The sequence below is a fragment of the Lycium barbarum genome, chromosome 7, assembly GCF_019175385.1.
Source record: "Lycium barbarum isolate Lr01 chromosome 7, ASM1917538v2, whole genome shotgun sequence".
Classification (NCBI taxonomy): Eukaryota; Viridiplantae; Streptophyta; class Magnoliopsida; order Solanales; family Solanaceae; genus Lycium; species Lycium barbarum.
In genome coordinates this window covers 112,048,798-112,064,605 of record NC_083343.1, presented here as the reverse complement: position 1 = coordinate 112,064,605, position 15,808 = coordinate 112,048,798, and the positions used below count along the sequence as shown (strand labels likewise).

The 15,808-nt window shown below is 38.6% G+C and overlaps 1 pseudogene; it reads left to right on the top strand.

The window, feature by feature from the left end:
- The first annotated feature begins 7,048 nt into the window (after positions 1 to 7,048).
- On the top strand, positions 7,049 to 8,068 carry LOC132602433 (PR5-like receptor kinase; annotated as a pseudogene).
- The last annotated feature ends 7,740 nt before the right edge of the window (positions 8,069 to 15,808 follow it).

The following is a 15,808-nucleotide window of genomic DNA, read 5'->3' as shown; positions in this document are numbered from 1 at the left end:
TGGTTTTGGGCTCCTCAAATGGAGTATACACTTTGAACCAATCTTTGTCATAGCAGACATGACGGTTTGCACCAGAATCAGCCCACCATCCATCAACATTTTCAACCATATTTATGTCTGTTATCACCGCCACAAGTGGCTCTTCGGTAACGTTCGCCTGAGGTGTAGGACCACGTTTCCGAAAATTGCAAAATCGAGTAATATGCCCACTCTTGCCATAGACAAAGCATGGTCCTCCATTTTGTGCTTGTTGATTTTGTGCTTGGTTGTTACCACCATTACTTTTCTTGGGAGGTCTACCATTATTTTTCTTGAATATTTTCTTCTTAGGCTTCATTGAGGTATTTTTGTTAGCATTAGGAGCAACATTATTTGAATTAACCAAATTTACCTTATTTGTGACGGGTTGTAAGTTTCTCTCTTCCGTTTGCAAAAGTGCATCTTGGCCCTTGCCTCTTCCTCCATGCGGATTCACATAATCAACGTCTCAAGATAGGTTTCCTTTTGTTTGTGGCGCATAGTTTTTTGAAATTCCTTCCATGAAGGTGGAAGTTTATCTATTATGCCACAAACAACAAGGTTATCTCCAATTTTGATCTCCTCGGACCTAAGCTCTCCAACAATCATTATAAAGTCTTGAGCTTGATCTTCCACTGATTTGTTGTCCACCATTTGAAAACGAAAAAACTACTAGCAGCATATTTTTTTGCTCCAGCCTCCTCGGTATCATATTTACTCTGCAACGCTTTCCAAATTTTCTTTGCAGTAGAGTAAGTTCTATCATAATAATCATAAAAATTATCTGATAGACAATTAAGTAAATAATACCGACACTTGTATGAATCTTCATCGTACTTTTCAATTTTTTCTTGAAGAGAAATAAGTTCTTCATCATTCATGGAAGAGTTGTCTACTTTATTTGGATTCTTCTCAGTTAACACATAAGAAACATTGAGAAGACTTAAGTAGAAAAATACTTTACCCTTCCATCTCTTAAAATGAATACCGTTGAACCGAAATGGCTTGTTAAGATCTCCTACTTTAACATCCGCCGATTTTTCAATTGTAGCCATATGAATCTCCTTAAAATTGTTGGTGATATTACAATGAAATTACAATTACAATTGAAAAATAAAATGAAGAAATAAAATATCTTCGGCTGAGGCGCGAATATCTCGCTCTCTTTAAGGAGATTTAAGCCCACTGCAGCAAATCTACTGGTCCAACAGTAATCTTTCTGACTTGTCCCCTCCAAGATACAACAGCCCGATCACGTCGTATAACTCAACAAACTCTGGACAAGATGTTGAGTCCAAAGCTCCACCAAAAAGAAGAACACCTTCCTTCAACTAATAAACTCTCTTTGATTTTCCTCACTTTTTAAGAACTATCCAAAGTATATATTTTTCTCTACACCCCACAAGTTAACGATGACTAACTATTTATAGCTAGGAAAATCATCCTTGAATTAATTTGATATGAATAGGATAGTAAAGGAGGTAGATAAATGAAAGAATTATTATTTAGAGATTACAAGAAGAATATGCATGAATATCGAGTTAATGGAGAATAATGACTAGAAGGTTACAAAGGAAATAAAGTGACTACTACTAGCCATCAATGTGTAGGAGTAATGAACAGTGGTTATGAAAATTTCAAAGGAACTTATGTCCACATTCATCCATTTAGTCAAATGAGTAACTACAGAAATAATGCTCCTAACGTGGATGGTCAATGCAGCATAGTGGACAAGGAAGCAAATGACACACTTTAATAATATTAAAATGCTCTAAATGCCCTTCATGTAGTATAAGTTCCATCTGCCCCTTCCCCTACACTAGGTAGATCACCGTGTAGATTGTTCAAACTCTTATATTGTCTCTGGTCTCGGTCTTATTTATAGGACTTAATTTCCGTTGGAATCAATAAAGAAAGATTCTTTGCAGAAATTTATGTATTGGAAAGTAGAGAGAGACAGAATACTACATAAGACCGAGACCAGAGACAATATAAGTGTTATATCCCGCGTTTTGCGCGTTTGGAAAATTTGGAATAATCTTGCTTTGTAGGAAATGAAGGCTATGTTCTTATTCTAATTAATATACGTGTGATATTCATGGAAAATATTGATGCGAAAATACGGAGGAAGGCCAAGGGAAAATTTGGAATTTTGGGAATTAGTTTCGGGAATTACAAATAAGACCCATAATAAATTGGGCTCAAATAAAATAAGAAAAATTGAGGCCCAAAGAGGGAGGGGTGGCCGGCCATCATCATGGCCCAAGCCCATGCCCCCTTAAAAACCCATGTGACCAATTATAATAAGGAGCCTTATCTTTAGAAAGTTCAAGAAATAAGAGAAGGAGAGAAACAAAAGAACAAGAGCAAAGATTAAAGGCCATTCGGCCAAGGGGGCAAGAATTTCATCCCTTGAAATCTTGTTCCAAAAATTATTTTCTTGTGGTATTCCTACTAATTCAAGGACCCTCTACAACGTGGTATAATTATTTCGGAAGATAATTCATCCGTTTCATCGTTTCCGCACTTTGGTCAAGTGAAGAAGTTGAAGAGAAAAGGTAAGAATTAATTCTTTTTTATTATGTTATGAAGGTTTGTCTATGTTGTAGTATGTAGAAATGAGTAGAAGTTATGAAAATATAGAAGTTTGCATGTTGGGTGTATATATATGCATGTAGCCGTATGTAAGTATTAATGGATAGGTGAGATGAGTTGAATTTTATGTAGTGTTCTAGTTGTGGTTATTGTGGATTTTGTATTGGAGATGAAAGTTGAATGAAATTGGTTGAAGTGAAAAATGGGGTGTTGGCCGTGTGGTGCATAGTGATGGAATGGAAATGAATTAATCTTGTTTAGTATGCTACTTGTGTTGTTGTGACCCTTATAATGTAAATGAAGGTAAAATGGATTAAGTTGGCATGGAAATTGGTTGTAGGAAATTATGTCATTTTAATGTGATTTTATGATATTATGAAAATGAAGTTATTAAAGTGTAGATTATTGTTGTTGATTATGAAATTGTAAATAGGAAAATGTGTTGTGATGGTTTCGAAGCATAAGTAGGAACTTTGGATGGAATATGGAATTTTTGAGCATTGGATATATGGCTTGGAATATTCTTGGTCTATGTTTGGATAATCTTAAATTAGTATGGAACCATGAAAATATTGATATTGATTTGAGAATGCAAAGTTAGATTGGGAGTTGTTGCATTATTTGGAAAAGAAGACTATTTATGTTAGAGTGCATCTCTAGCCGATTGTTGATGTTGTTGAGATTGCTGTTGGTATGGTTGCTGCTATTTTGGCCGAGTTTAAATCTCGGGGATGTTATATGTATAGGGGAGATGCTGCCCAAATTTTTTAGACAAGTATTGGTTGAGATTGTAATCTTAAAGCCTTACAATTAACATTTGGTAATTGTGACCAAATTGTAGATTTTGGCGAACTTGAGATTTGATTTTGGAGACGTGTAGGAAGCAGAAAAGGTATGTAAAGCTATCCCTTTTCTTCTTTTGGCATGTCCTAGGTGTACTAGGTTTGGATTTGAGCCTCGGGGGTTATTCTGTTCATAGAAATCCGAGTCTGATTTTAGGTACTATTCATTCAATGTAATTGAATTACAATTCTTATGTTTTGTTGGAAAACTATTCAAACATCCATAATTTGCACAAATGTGATAGAATCGCTTTGAAACTTTCATGGATGACTCCATAGAGTCTAATGTTCGTAATTTATGTCCGCCACCTCGACTTGACCTGAGGTGGGCCCTCTAGTCCCGAGACTTTCTTCGTTTGTCTTACTTAATCTATTTTTGTATGATATAAAAAGGGGACTTTTGCCTATGAATTTAAGGCTTCGTTTGACTTGATCCACAAGTTATTTGAAAGTTCCTTAATGTGAATGATACTAAATTTTCAGAAAACGGCTTATGAGGTATTTTTCGAAAGTTTTGTAAATTTAAAGGCTCATATCTTTTGTATACTAATTCCGACAGACTTGATACTTACCTTGAGCTTTCTGATCTCAATATACACATGTATATGTATTTATTTGTCGAGTCTTGGAACTTAATTGTGTATATGCATATGGTTTCCGCACTACTCTGCTCGTGCCTATACTATGACATCGTTCGCCGGTTCCCGGGCCAGTTTTGTGATCGTGCGCACTATGATATATTCGGCAGCATGATGTGTTACGGTTCCCGAGACCTCACCATAGGGACGGGTTCCGTTTATGGAGTTATGCTGTGATATGGCTCATGATATGTTTTGATGATATGATATGATGTGATCATATGTTGTGTTCGGAGTTGTATGGAGATTTGAAACCTTCTGGAGTATGCTGTGTTGTGGCACCAGCGTCGGAGTGGTGACCACGTTCCTGAGCCTTATGCATGATTTTCTATTTGCATTATGTACATGTGTCTTCAGTACATATTTTGATATTTTGATCCGGTATTCTCTCTCTGTACCCTTCACTTCAGTTATGGTTTGAATTTCTGTACTTTATGCTTTACATACTCAGTACATCTTTCGTACTGACCCCCTTTCTTCGGGGGCTGCGTTTCATGCCCGCAGGTACAGAGGTTCGTGATCTGCCAGTGTAGGCCACACATTCTGCTATTACAGAGTGCTCATTTTGATCCGGAGCCCATATATTGGTACATATCTTTTGTGATGTATATGCTTCTGTATATTTGGTTATTTGGAGTACGGCGGGGCCCTGTCCCGTCATATGATTCCGTTATGGTTTGTAGAGGCCTGTAGTCATATATGTGGGTAATGGGTCATGTGTGTGTGTTCGTTTGTCTATGATCTACGTCTTAATGCGGTCCCGTCTGTTATGGCGGCCATAATGGCCCGTATGTTTGTATATGTGTATATCTGTTCGGCGATGTGTATTCCGCCGCCCCTTCTGACTATGATATGATAATTTTTGCACGTGCGACCGCTTAAGATAATATTTTCTTTCAATCTGTTTGAGATGATTAATATGAAAGTCTGAGTTAGATAAAAATATGACGAGTCAGTATGTAAGTCTGTTTGGGGTGTCCAAATAGGATATCAGTCGCGGCCCACGGAGCTGGGTCGTGACAATAAGACTTTGAACAATCTACACGGTGATCTACCTAGCGTAGGGGAAGGGGCAGATGGAACTTATACTACATGAAGGGCATTTAGAGCATTTTAATATTATTAAAGTGTGTCATTTGCTTTCTTGTCCACGCTGCATTGACCATCCAAGTTAGGAGCATTATTTCTCTAGTTACTCATTTGACTAAATGGATGAATGTGGAATTTAGTAACAGATACAAGAAGAAAGAAAAATAGAGTTGCTCCGTTTCATATAAAAGCACTGCATGTATACATAACATTATAGCATAATTAGTTTGCACTTGTTTAAACATTCTCCTATACATGATGTTTCAAATTCAATCAGTACTCTCAGCCTTCCTGGTTTCTCTCCTTTTTAACTCTTTCTTCGATACCTCAGTTGCGTATTATTTCCCTTCATTTTCGTGCAATGGACTTAACATTTCATATCCTTTCTGGAGCCTTGACAACTACAACTCTTCCTATCCTCAATACGGTGGTTATCCAGGACTTGGTATACACTGCTCTCCAAGTACCAATGCAACTCTTTACCTTTCCAATAATACATTCTTCGTCAAAAGTATTAATTATATGAACCACTCCCTGACCGTGGTGGATAGGGATATTACTGATAATTTGGCGTGCCCGAGAGCACATCACAACCTCAGTCTGGACCATTTGCCGCTAGAATACTCCAAGCTTGATATGCACTATACCTTCTACTATAATTGTACTAGTCCCCTTCCGTCTTCTATTCCTGTAGATTGCTTAACATCAGGCGAGAAGAAGTCATATTATTATATTGGGCATAATAAACCGAAAAATTTAAATTGGTACGGGATTTGTGAGGATAAGGTGGTGACAACGGAGTTGGACGAAGGGTCGACTAGAGGGCTTGCTACGGCGCTTGATCAGGGGTTCATACTGGACTATAGCGAACCCAATTGCGTCAAGTGCGAGGCCACTGACGGGCTTTGTCTTTACAACAATTCAACCAACAAATTCTGGTGCCACTGCAAAGAAGGTAGCACAAAGTTTGATCACTGCACATCCAAAGGTATGTACACCATCTCTTATTAGGTGTTCATCACATGCTTTCAGGTCCCTCTCACCTTCATTTTATGTGTCTTAATTTGATAGGGTGTGAAGTTTGTCCATCTTTTTCAATACCTGTTTCAGAAATGGGGGGAATAAAATGAACTTATGTTACTTGTTTTTTATCTTCCTAATGAGTACAATAACAACTTTTGCAGGCCGAATCATACCTGTGAAGCTCTCAATAGGTACCAAGTTAATTTTTGTTCTCAATAGGTACCAAGTTAATTTTTATTCTCAATAGGTACTAAGTTAATTTTTATTCTTTCATGAGACTAACAGCTTAAATAATACTACTCCTTCCCAGGTTATATGACATTCTTTTATTGTTTATATATACAAAATGAATGACATCATTTTATTCTTAAAAACTCGTTAATTATTTTTCCTATTTAAAAACTCCTTACTTATTCCTTTAGGAAAAATAGCGTTTTTGGTTCTTGATCAGTTATTACATTATGCAAGTTTTAGTCCTTGTGTTATTCGCACACAATCACTCTCTTTCTTAATGATATGCTCTTGCGACTATAAAAATGTAATGGCATGTAAAGATCACATTTTTTGAATACTCACTCTCTTTCTAAAAGTTTGTATCCGATCAAACATCACCATATAATGAAACAGAGTACTTGAGTGGTTTATATAATCATTGGTGGCCTAAAATACCTTCTTTTCTTCTATTGTCTGATTGTAGCATTATCCGCGGTAGGAACTGTAATAGCTGTTACGTGCTGCTTGATATGCTGCTTCCGATATAGGAAATCATGCGACCCCTGTGTTTCATTAACAAATAAGGAAGAAAGAGAAGATCAGAATGTTGAGGCCAACTTGAGGCAGTATGGATCACTAGCTCCAATGGTACATAGCTATTCAGAGATTAGAAAAATGACAAATTCCTTCAAAGAGAAACTTGGAGAAGGGGGTTATGGAGGGGTCTACAAAGGCAGCCTTAATGGTCATCCCGTTGCTGTAAAGATCTTAAAAGAAAGTAATGGGAATGGAGAAGAATTCATTAACGAAGTTGCAAGCATCAGCCGAACTTCTCATGTCAACATTGTTACTCTATTGGGATTTTGTTTGAATCGGCAGGAAAAAGCTCTTATTTATGAATTCATGCCAAATGGATCTCTTGATAAACACATATACGACGAAGATTCTAAATTGGGATGGGAAATGTTGTACAAAATTGCACTAGGGATAGCTCGAGGACTGGAATATTTGCATAGAGGGTGCAACTCACAAATACTGCATTTTGACATAAAACCTCACAATATTCTTTTGGACGAGGACTTTTGTCCCAAGTTATCTGATTTCGGTTTAGCAAAACTATGTACTCGAAAAGAGAGCATGATGTCCACACTAGAAGCCTGAGGAACCATTGGTTACATAGCTCCAGAGGTCTTCTGTAGAAATTTTGGAGGAGTTTCACACAAATCTGATGTTTATAGCTATGGAATGATGGTTCTCAAAATGGTTGGAGGAAGAAAGAACTACAGTGTTGAAAGAAGCCATAACAGTGAAATATATTTTCCTCGTTGGGCTTATCAACGAATTTTGCTAGATGAAAACCTAAATATAAGAGATATGATGACCAATGAAGAAGAAGAGATTGCAAAGAAAATGATATTAGTTGGTTTGTGGTGCATCCAAACAGATCCCACGCAAAGGCCGGACACGGGTAAGGTAATTGAAATGTTAGAAAGTAGCTTGGAGGCCTTCCAAATCCCACCAAAACCTTTCATATGTTCTCCATCACGATCAGAAGGATCGGCATTGAACACTTTGGAGCGACCTGCAAAGCCATTTTTATTTTCTACTTTGAGTTCGACGCTCGAGTCTGCAGCTTCAACAATTGTATAATTTGCTGAAGAAGTTTTAGATAATATTTTTGTATAACATTGGAATATAATGATCAAATATTCGTGAAAGTTATAAAGATGTGGCGAATTCCGCTTAAAGGTGAAAACTTGTTTATTTATTTTCTTATTTAACTGTTTAACTTTTGCAGGAGAGAAATGAGGTGAAGGGAATTTTGTAGTCTGAGTTGAGGCTTAGTTTAATTTACTAATTGATATATTATGCTAATTCTAGACCTGAGAAGGAACTAAATGAAAGGTTTTCACCCCCAACTTTTCTTTAAAAATCTTGAACTATAGTCACTCTCCTCCCTTTATACTAATTAACTTTTTAAAATTTCTATTTTACCCATACATTATCAACTTGTCTTTTTTTCTTTTATTTCTTTAAAATCATGATATATTTTATCTTCTTAATCTATATTACTAAATTCCTATAAGAAAATAAATATTATTTTCGAGACAGAAAAAAAAAAGAGTAAGAAATTCTAATTGAGTATATACCTTAATGTCATTCTATAATGAAGTAAAAATGAGAAGAATAAGAATTCTTTTTTATTAATAATTCAAAACTCAATCTAATATCTGTATTTATACAAGTAAAAATAACAGGTAATAATAACTTTGTAAGTATATTTCAATGCATGTAATACAAACAAATTAATTAAAACAGAAGTATATTTTCTTAAAAAAATATTCCATTAATGACAACCAAAACTCGTTTATATATTGACATTAGAGAATAAGAGAGAACTGAAACTTAAATATGCACATACATATATATATATATATATATATATATATATATGTGTGTGTAAAATAACAGGTAATATTTATGTATATGTGTGCGTGTGTGTATATATATGTACGTGCATGTAATATTAAACTATCAATCATAAAAAGTAGGGAAAAGGGTAAAAAAATATTCCTCTACTTTGTTTTAATGGCTAAAAATATCATCCGAACTAAATTTGAGTCATTTATGCCCTTGCCCTTACGGAAGTTAACAAATATATCCTTCATTTGATGGAAATCTCCAAATTGATTCAAATAACCTGGTTCCAGAGTTGTTCTGTAGAAATTTTGGTGGAGTGTCACACAAGTTTGATGTTTAGAGTTATGTAATGATGGTTCTCGAAATGGTCGGGGGAAGAAAGAACTACAGTGTTGAAAGAAGCCATCATAGTAAAATATATTTCTCACGTTGGGCTTATCAACGAATTTTTCTAGAGAAAGACCTAAATATACGAGACACGATGACCAATGAAGAAGAACCGATTGCCAAAAAAATGACATTAGTGGGTTTATGGTGCATTCAGACCGACCCCTCGCAAAGGCCAGATATCGGTAAGGTAATTGAAATGTTAGAAGGTGATGTGGAGGCCTTGCAAATCCCACCAAAACCTTTCATTTGTTCTCCGTCAGGATCAGAAGGATCGCCAATGTTAGATTATGTAATTATTTAGTCAAATATATTTTGTAATCTTCTATTTTAGGATAGCATATGTTAGAATTATTTAGTCAAATTAGTTCCTAATTTGTAGCCTTGAATTATGTTGTAAATCATGTATATCAACCCATTTAAGTGAACAGAATAATCAAGGAAAACATTCTCTTACATGGTATCAGACTAGGTTCTCCTAAAAACCCTAGCATCCTAAAACCCTAAGCCCTTGGCCGCCGCCCCCCCCCACCCCTTGGCTGCCGACCCCCCCTTTTCGTTTTCCTCTCCTTCGGCTACTTCCCCTCCTCTTCTCCATGGCTGACGCCTCCAAGTTGCATCCTGCGACTACCGTCACCAATATCAAATCATGCATTCCTATTGTGCTTGACTATGAAGGAAGCCAATACAATAACTGGGCTACCCTCTTCAAGCTCCATTGTCGTGCAAACTTGGTGATCGACCACATCCTACCTCCTGCCTCCCCCACTGTGCCACCACTGGAAACTGCAGCCGAAAAACTTGCTGCTAAGGCCCTATGGGAACGGCCAGATGACATTGTTCGGCAATAGATATATGGTACGATATCGAATGATCTTCTCAACACGATCATTCATCAAGAGGACACCACAGCTGAGGCTTGGGACCGTCTTGTTCATCTCTTTCAGGACAAAAAATCGGCTAGGCTCTTTCTCTTGATGCAAAATTCACCAACACAATATTGGTGGATTTTCCGAATGTGAAAGCATACTGCACCAGGCTGAAAGTTCTTGCAGACAACCTTGCCAACGTCGATCACAAAGTTTCCGACGAACGACATGTGCTTCGTCTTCTGCGAGGGTTGTCGGAGGAATATAAAACTTTTCGCATGACGGTGCAGCACCGTACTCCTCTCCCATCTTTTGACGTTGTCTGGTCGATGCTTGAGCTTGAGGAAGATAGCCATGCCGAGGACGCCATTCACGATTCTGGCTCGAATGCTGCTCTTGTTTCCCACAATATCAATCCTCAGAATTTCTCAGGAAATGGACAGCCCAATAATTCTGAAAATAACTTCAACAATCGTGGAAACTCGCAGAATCATGGAAAGAAAAATAACCGTGGTCGCAGCGGCGGCAACCGCAACAACCGCAGTGGCAGCGGGAATGGACAAAGCAGCGGCGGGGCAGCCGAACCAATGCACAGGCATACCAGCCCGCCGCGTCGCAGCAGTAGGGACCCACTGCCCCGTCGTGGTATTTTCCAACGTGGGCAGCTTGGGGGCAACAACCGTGGGCCACCCTACCGTGTCCGTACCCCACGGCTGGGTGGCAGCAGCCCCGCAGCTGGCAGCAGTCGCGCCCAGCTCCCTCGCAGCAGGGAGTTCTTGGTCCTCGTCCTCTACAGTCGTTCTGCTCGTCAGCCTCGTCATCACATGGTGGGTATGCGCCCACAAATATTGATCAAGCCATGTACACAATGTTGTTGAATCCGCCCGATGATAAGAATTGGTACATGGACACCGGAGCCACATCTCACATGACCAACTCCCAAGGTACTCTCTCGTCTTATTATCAATTGAGAAAAAATAATGGCATTGTTGTTGGTAATGGTAACATGATTCCAATTCGTGGTTATGGTCATACATCCCTTCAAGAAAAATCCCTCTTTAAAACTGAAAAATGTCTTACATGCACCTAAACTCATCAAAAACCTTATTTCGTTCGTAAATTTACTATCGATAATATGGTTTTTGTTGAATTTGATCCTTTTGGTTTTTATGTGAAGGATTTACGGACGGGGAGCAAACTCATGAGATGTGAGAGTTCCGGTGATCTTTATCCATTCTTCAAAAAATTTCGAGCCATCTCGTCTTCCGCACCATCTGCTTTTAGTGTCATCTCTCCTCATATCTGGCACTCCCGTTTAGGTCATCCAGGGGATGTTATTCTTAGTTCTTTACGTAGTAGTAATTTGATTGGATGTAATAAGGCTCAAAACAATGTTTGTCATTCTTGCCCTCTGGGGAAATTAATTAAATTGTCTTTTTATGACTCACTTTCAACTACTACTATGCCCTTTGACATTGTTCACAGTGATTTATGGACTTCACCTGTTCTTAGCTCTTCAAGTCACAGATATTATGTTTTATTTCTTGACAATTACATTAATGTTCTTTGAACTTTTCCCATCAAAACAAAGTACCAAGTTTATAATTGCTTCTTGTCTTTTCGGACTTTCATTCGCACTCAGTTTGAAAAATAAATCAAAACTTTTCAATGTGACAACGGGCGTGAATTTGATAATGATCCTTTTCATAAGTTTTGTGAACAAAACAGCATGCTTTTCCGCTTTTCTTGTCCCCACACTTCCCCCCAAAATGGTAAGGCGGAACGGAAAATTAAATCCATCAATAATATTGTCCGTACACTCCTTGCCCATGCATCCATGCCCCCCTCCTATTGGCATCACGTCTTGGCCATGACAACGTACCTACACAATATTCTTCCTTCTAAACTCTTAGCATATAAGACACCCACTCACATTCTTTATCAAAAGAATCCATCTTACTCTCATCTCCGAGTCTTTGGCTGTCTATGCTTTCCTCTCTTTCCCTCCACACAAATTCATAAGCTGCAATCTAGGTCCACTCCGTGTGTCTTCCTAGGATATCCTTCCAATCATCGGGGGTACAAATGCTATGAATTATCGAGCCGAAAAATAATCATAGCCCGGCATGTGTGGTTTGATGAAAATTCCTTTCCATTTTCACAAATAAATACTCCATCTCCTACCTCATATGAATTTTTGGATGATGATAATTCCCCATTGAGAATCCAATTGTTGCATGACCAGGCCACTACTCCGCCAATGTAGCCCCCTACTTCTCGTGCAACCCACCACCCGAGCTCCCCCACCTCCTCTCATTCATCGTCGACTGCCCAGCAGTCCACCTCCACTGCCCCAGCTTCCCGCGAGCCTCTCCATCCTCCTGCCACGGTCCACACGGCAGTCCCCCCACTGCCAGCCCCTTCCTCTCCCACGTTTCCCCACCACGGCAGCAGCCCCCCTGCTAGCCCCCCACCCGTTCATCGTATGACTACACATAGTCAACATGGGATTTTTAAGCCGAACTTGAAATACCATAATCAAGCCTTAAGTGTCACCAACAATTCCATCTCCCCCATTCCTCGAAATCCCGTTGGTGCCCTTAATGACCCGAATTGGAAAAATGCTATAGAAGATGAATATAATGCTCTTATTGATAGTAAGATTTGGGAGTTGGTCCCCCGTCCTCCAAATGCTAATATTATTCGGTCTTTATGGATTTTTCGGCATAAAAAGAAATCTGACGGTTCTTTTGAGAGGTATAAAGCCCGTCTTGTAGGTGATGGCAGGTCTCAACGGGAAGGTGTTTATTATGACGAGACTTTTAGTCCGGTGGTCAAGCCGGCAACTATCCGTGTGGTTCTTACTATTTCATTATCTCACTCTTGGCCCATTCACCAGCTTGATGTAAAGAATGCTTTCTTACATGACAATTTGAATGAGACCGTCTATACGTATCAGCCTCTGGGATTCCGGGATCCAGCTCGTCCTGATCATGTCTGTCTCTTGCGCAAATCTCTTTATGGTTTGAAGCAGGCACCACGGGCTTGGTATTAGCGTTTTGCTGAATATGTGGCAACCATTGGTTTCTCGCATAGTACATCTGACAACTCTCTCTTCACTTATTGTCGTGGAAAATATATTGCTTACATTTTGTTATATGTGGATGATATTATTCTAACTGCATCTTCAGACTCTCTTAGACTCGGTATTATGTCCAAGTTAGCTACGGAATTTGCAATGAAAGACTTGGGTCTATTGAGCTATTTTTTGGGGATTGCTGTCCCACGGGACAAAAATAGTCTCTTTATGTCTCAGAGTTCTTATGCAGAGGATATTCTTGACAGGGCAGGCATGTCACAGTGTAAGCCTTGCCCCACTCCAGTTGACACAAAAGGCAAACTAAGCGCTTCTTCAAGCGCCCCGTATGAGGATCCTACGAAGTATCATCGTTTGGCAGGTGCTTTGCAATACTTGACAGTCACTCGGCCTGACATATCATACGCCATCCAACAGGTTTTCTTGTTTATGCATGACCCCAAAGTCCAGCATATGGAAGTATTAAAACGCATTTTGCGTTACATTCGAGGTACGATTGACTTTGGCACACATTTATACAAATCCTCTCTACAGTCCCTACTATCATATTGATGTGCCGTGAATTTTGGCACATTTTATGCCTTTGTAACTAGAAGTGTTGCTTGTTTTTAAGTGTTTTTACATTGTTTCTTATGATATTTTTGTGTTTTATAGGGTTGATTAACTAAGGATCGGAAATGAGATGAAACGCTGAAAAACGGACAAATTGGAGCTAAATGACGGTCCGTAACTCATGTTACGGACCGTAACGGGATCCGTAACTCATGTTACGGTTCGTACCATTGAACCGTAATAGGGCCTAAATTTCCAGAAAGTTTTCATTGAAACCATCAGTGTTACGGTGTGGTGTTACGGTCCGTAACATATCACCGTAACATCAGCTAAATTTCCAGAAAGTTTTCAATGAAACCATCAGTGTTACGGTCCGTAACTCATGTTACGGTCCGTAACATATCACCGTAACATCAGCCAAATTTTCAGAGAGTTGCCAAGTAAAGTCACAAGTTACGCCTCCGAAGGACGGACCGTAACACAGGTTACGGTCCGTCGCATGGTGGCCGTAACATCAAAGCAGACAAATGACGAACGGAAGGACGGACCGTAACACAGGTTACGGTCCATAACAATGCGGCGTAAGGGCATTTTTGTCCAGAAACTTGGCGCGATTTTTGGCTCTATAAATACTTAATGTAGGGTTTTAATTCATCATTCAGATTTTCTTTTGGAGGCAAAAACCCTAGGTCTTTAATCTTAGAAGTGGTTGGAGCATTTAAGGCAACAACTTCACTCTCATTCCATCTTGTATTTTTGCATTGTAAGTTCATTATGTTTACTTGTAAGCTTTCTTTGTTATCCAAAATCATGAGTAGCTAATTTTAAAGCTAAGGTTGTGGAACCCATGATGGATATTATGTGAATGGGTTTCTGTTATTGATATATGCATAATGGTTGTTTGTATTCATTCAATTTTTATAATTTAGCGTTGGGTGATGATTGCAAGCATTATCCTAAGCCATTATATTAACTGTTCTTGGGAAAGAAAGTTAGTATTGGTAAGATTGAATGACAATGACTCGAGGCGTTAACCCTCGTTTAATAGACTAACTTAGGGATGAGAACAAGTCTAAATTGGCATTTTTGGTCATTCTTCGATTGCAACTCTTTTACATTCGGAAGAATCATAAAGAGGAAATACGACTTAACTGTTGGAAAACATTAAAAAGTTCTTAAGAGACCAAGTGCATATTCATAGAACAACCATTAGAAGTATATCACATTGAAACCTGAAGCATAATATCTAATCAAATTGGGGAATACAACCTTAGTCTCTATTTCGCATTAAATACAATTTCAGTCAAAATACTTAATTACATTATTCAACAACTATTTCAAACTATCAGGAATAGGATTAAAGCCTTTAAAGACTAGTATCGCATACGATTAGTACTCTTTTCTCTCCATATTCCCTGTGGGATTCGACCCCAACCTTGTTGGGTTACTATATTTGACAACGTCCGCTTTACGCCATTAATAGGTGTAATTTGAGCGTATCAAATTTTGGCGCCGTTGTCGGGGACTACGGTTTAGAAATTACTAATTGTTGTGTACTCTTCTTTAAAACTTTTTCTATTCCATCACACCTTGTTTTCTGTTTTAGTGAACCAGGTGAACATGGCAGGAAGACACAATCGCAATCAAGGAAACCAAGGGGGAATTCAAGTGAACCATCCTGCACCAGAAGAAGAAGAGGATGAGAATGTATTTGCGGAATTCATCGACGAAGCTGATTATGCTTCTGCTGTAGTTCCTCCTAGAACGGGAAATGCTAATTTCAAAATTGATAGTTCTATCTATCAGCTATTGAAACTTGAAGGCTATTTCCGAAATTCTTCAGAGGATTGTCCACTCCGACACCTGAAGAATTTCCTGCATGTATGTTCCCAACAATATCAAGGTGCTGTTCCTGTTGATGCACTGCGGTTACGAGTCTTCAAATATTCCTTGGCTGGCCAAGAAAGGGAATGGTATGAAAAGCTCCCCAGCAATACCATTCACACATGGAACGAGTTAGCCAATATATTCTTGAAAAAATGGTTCCCACCAAGCAAAAAGGCT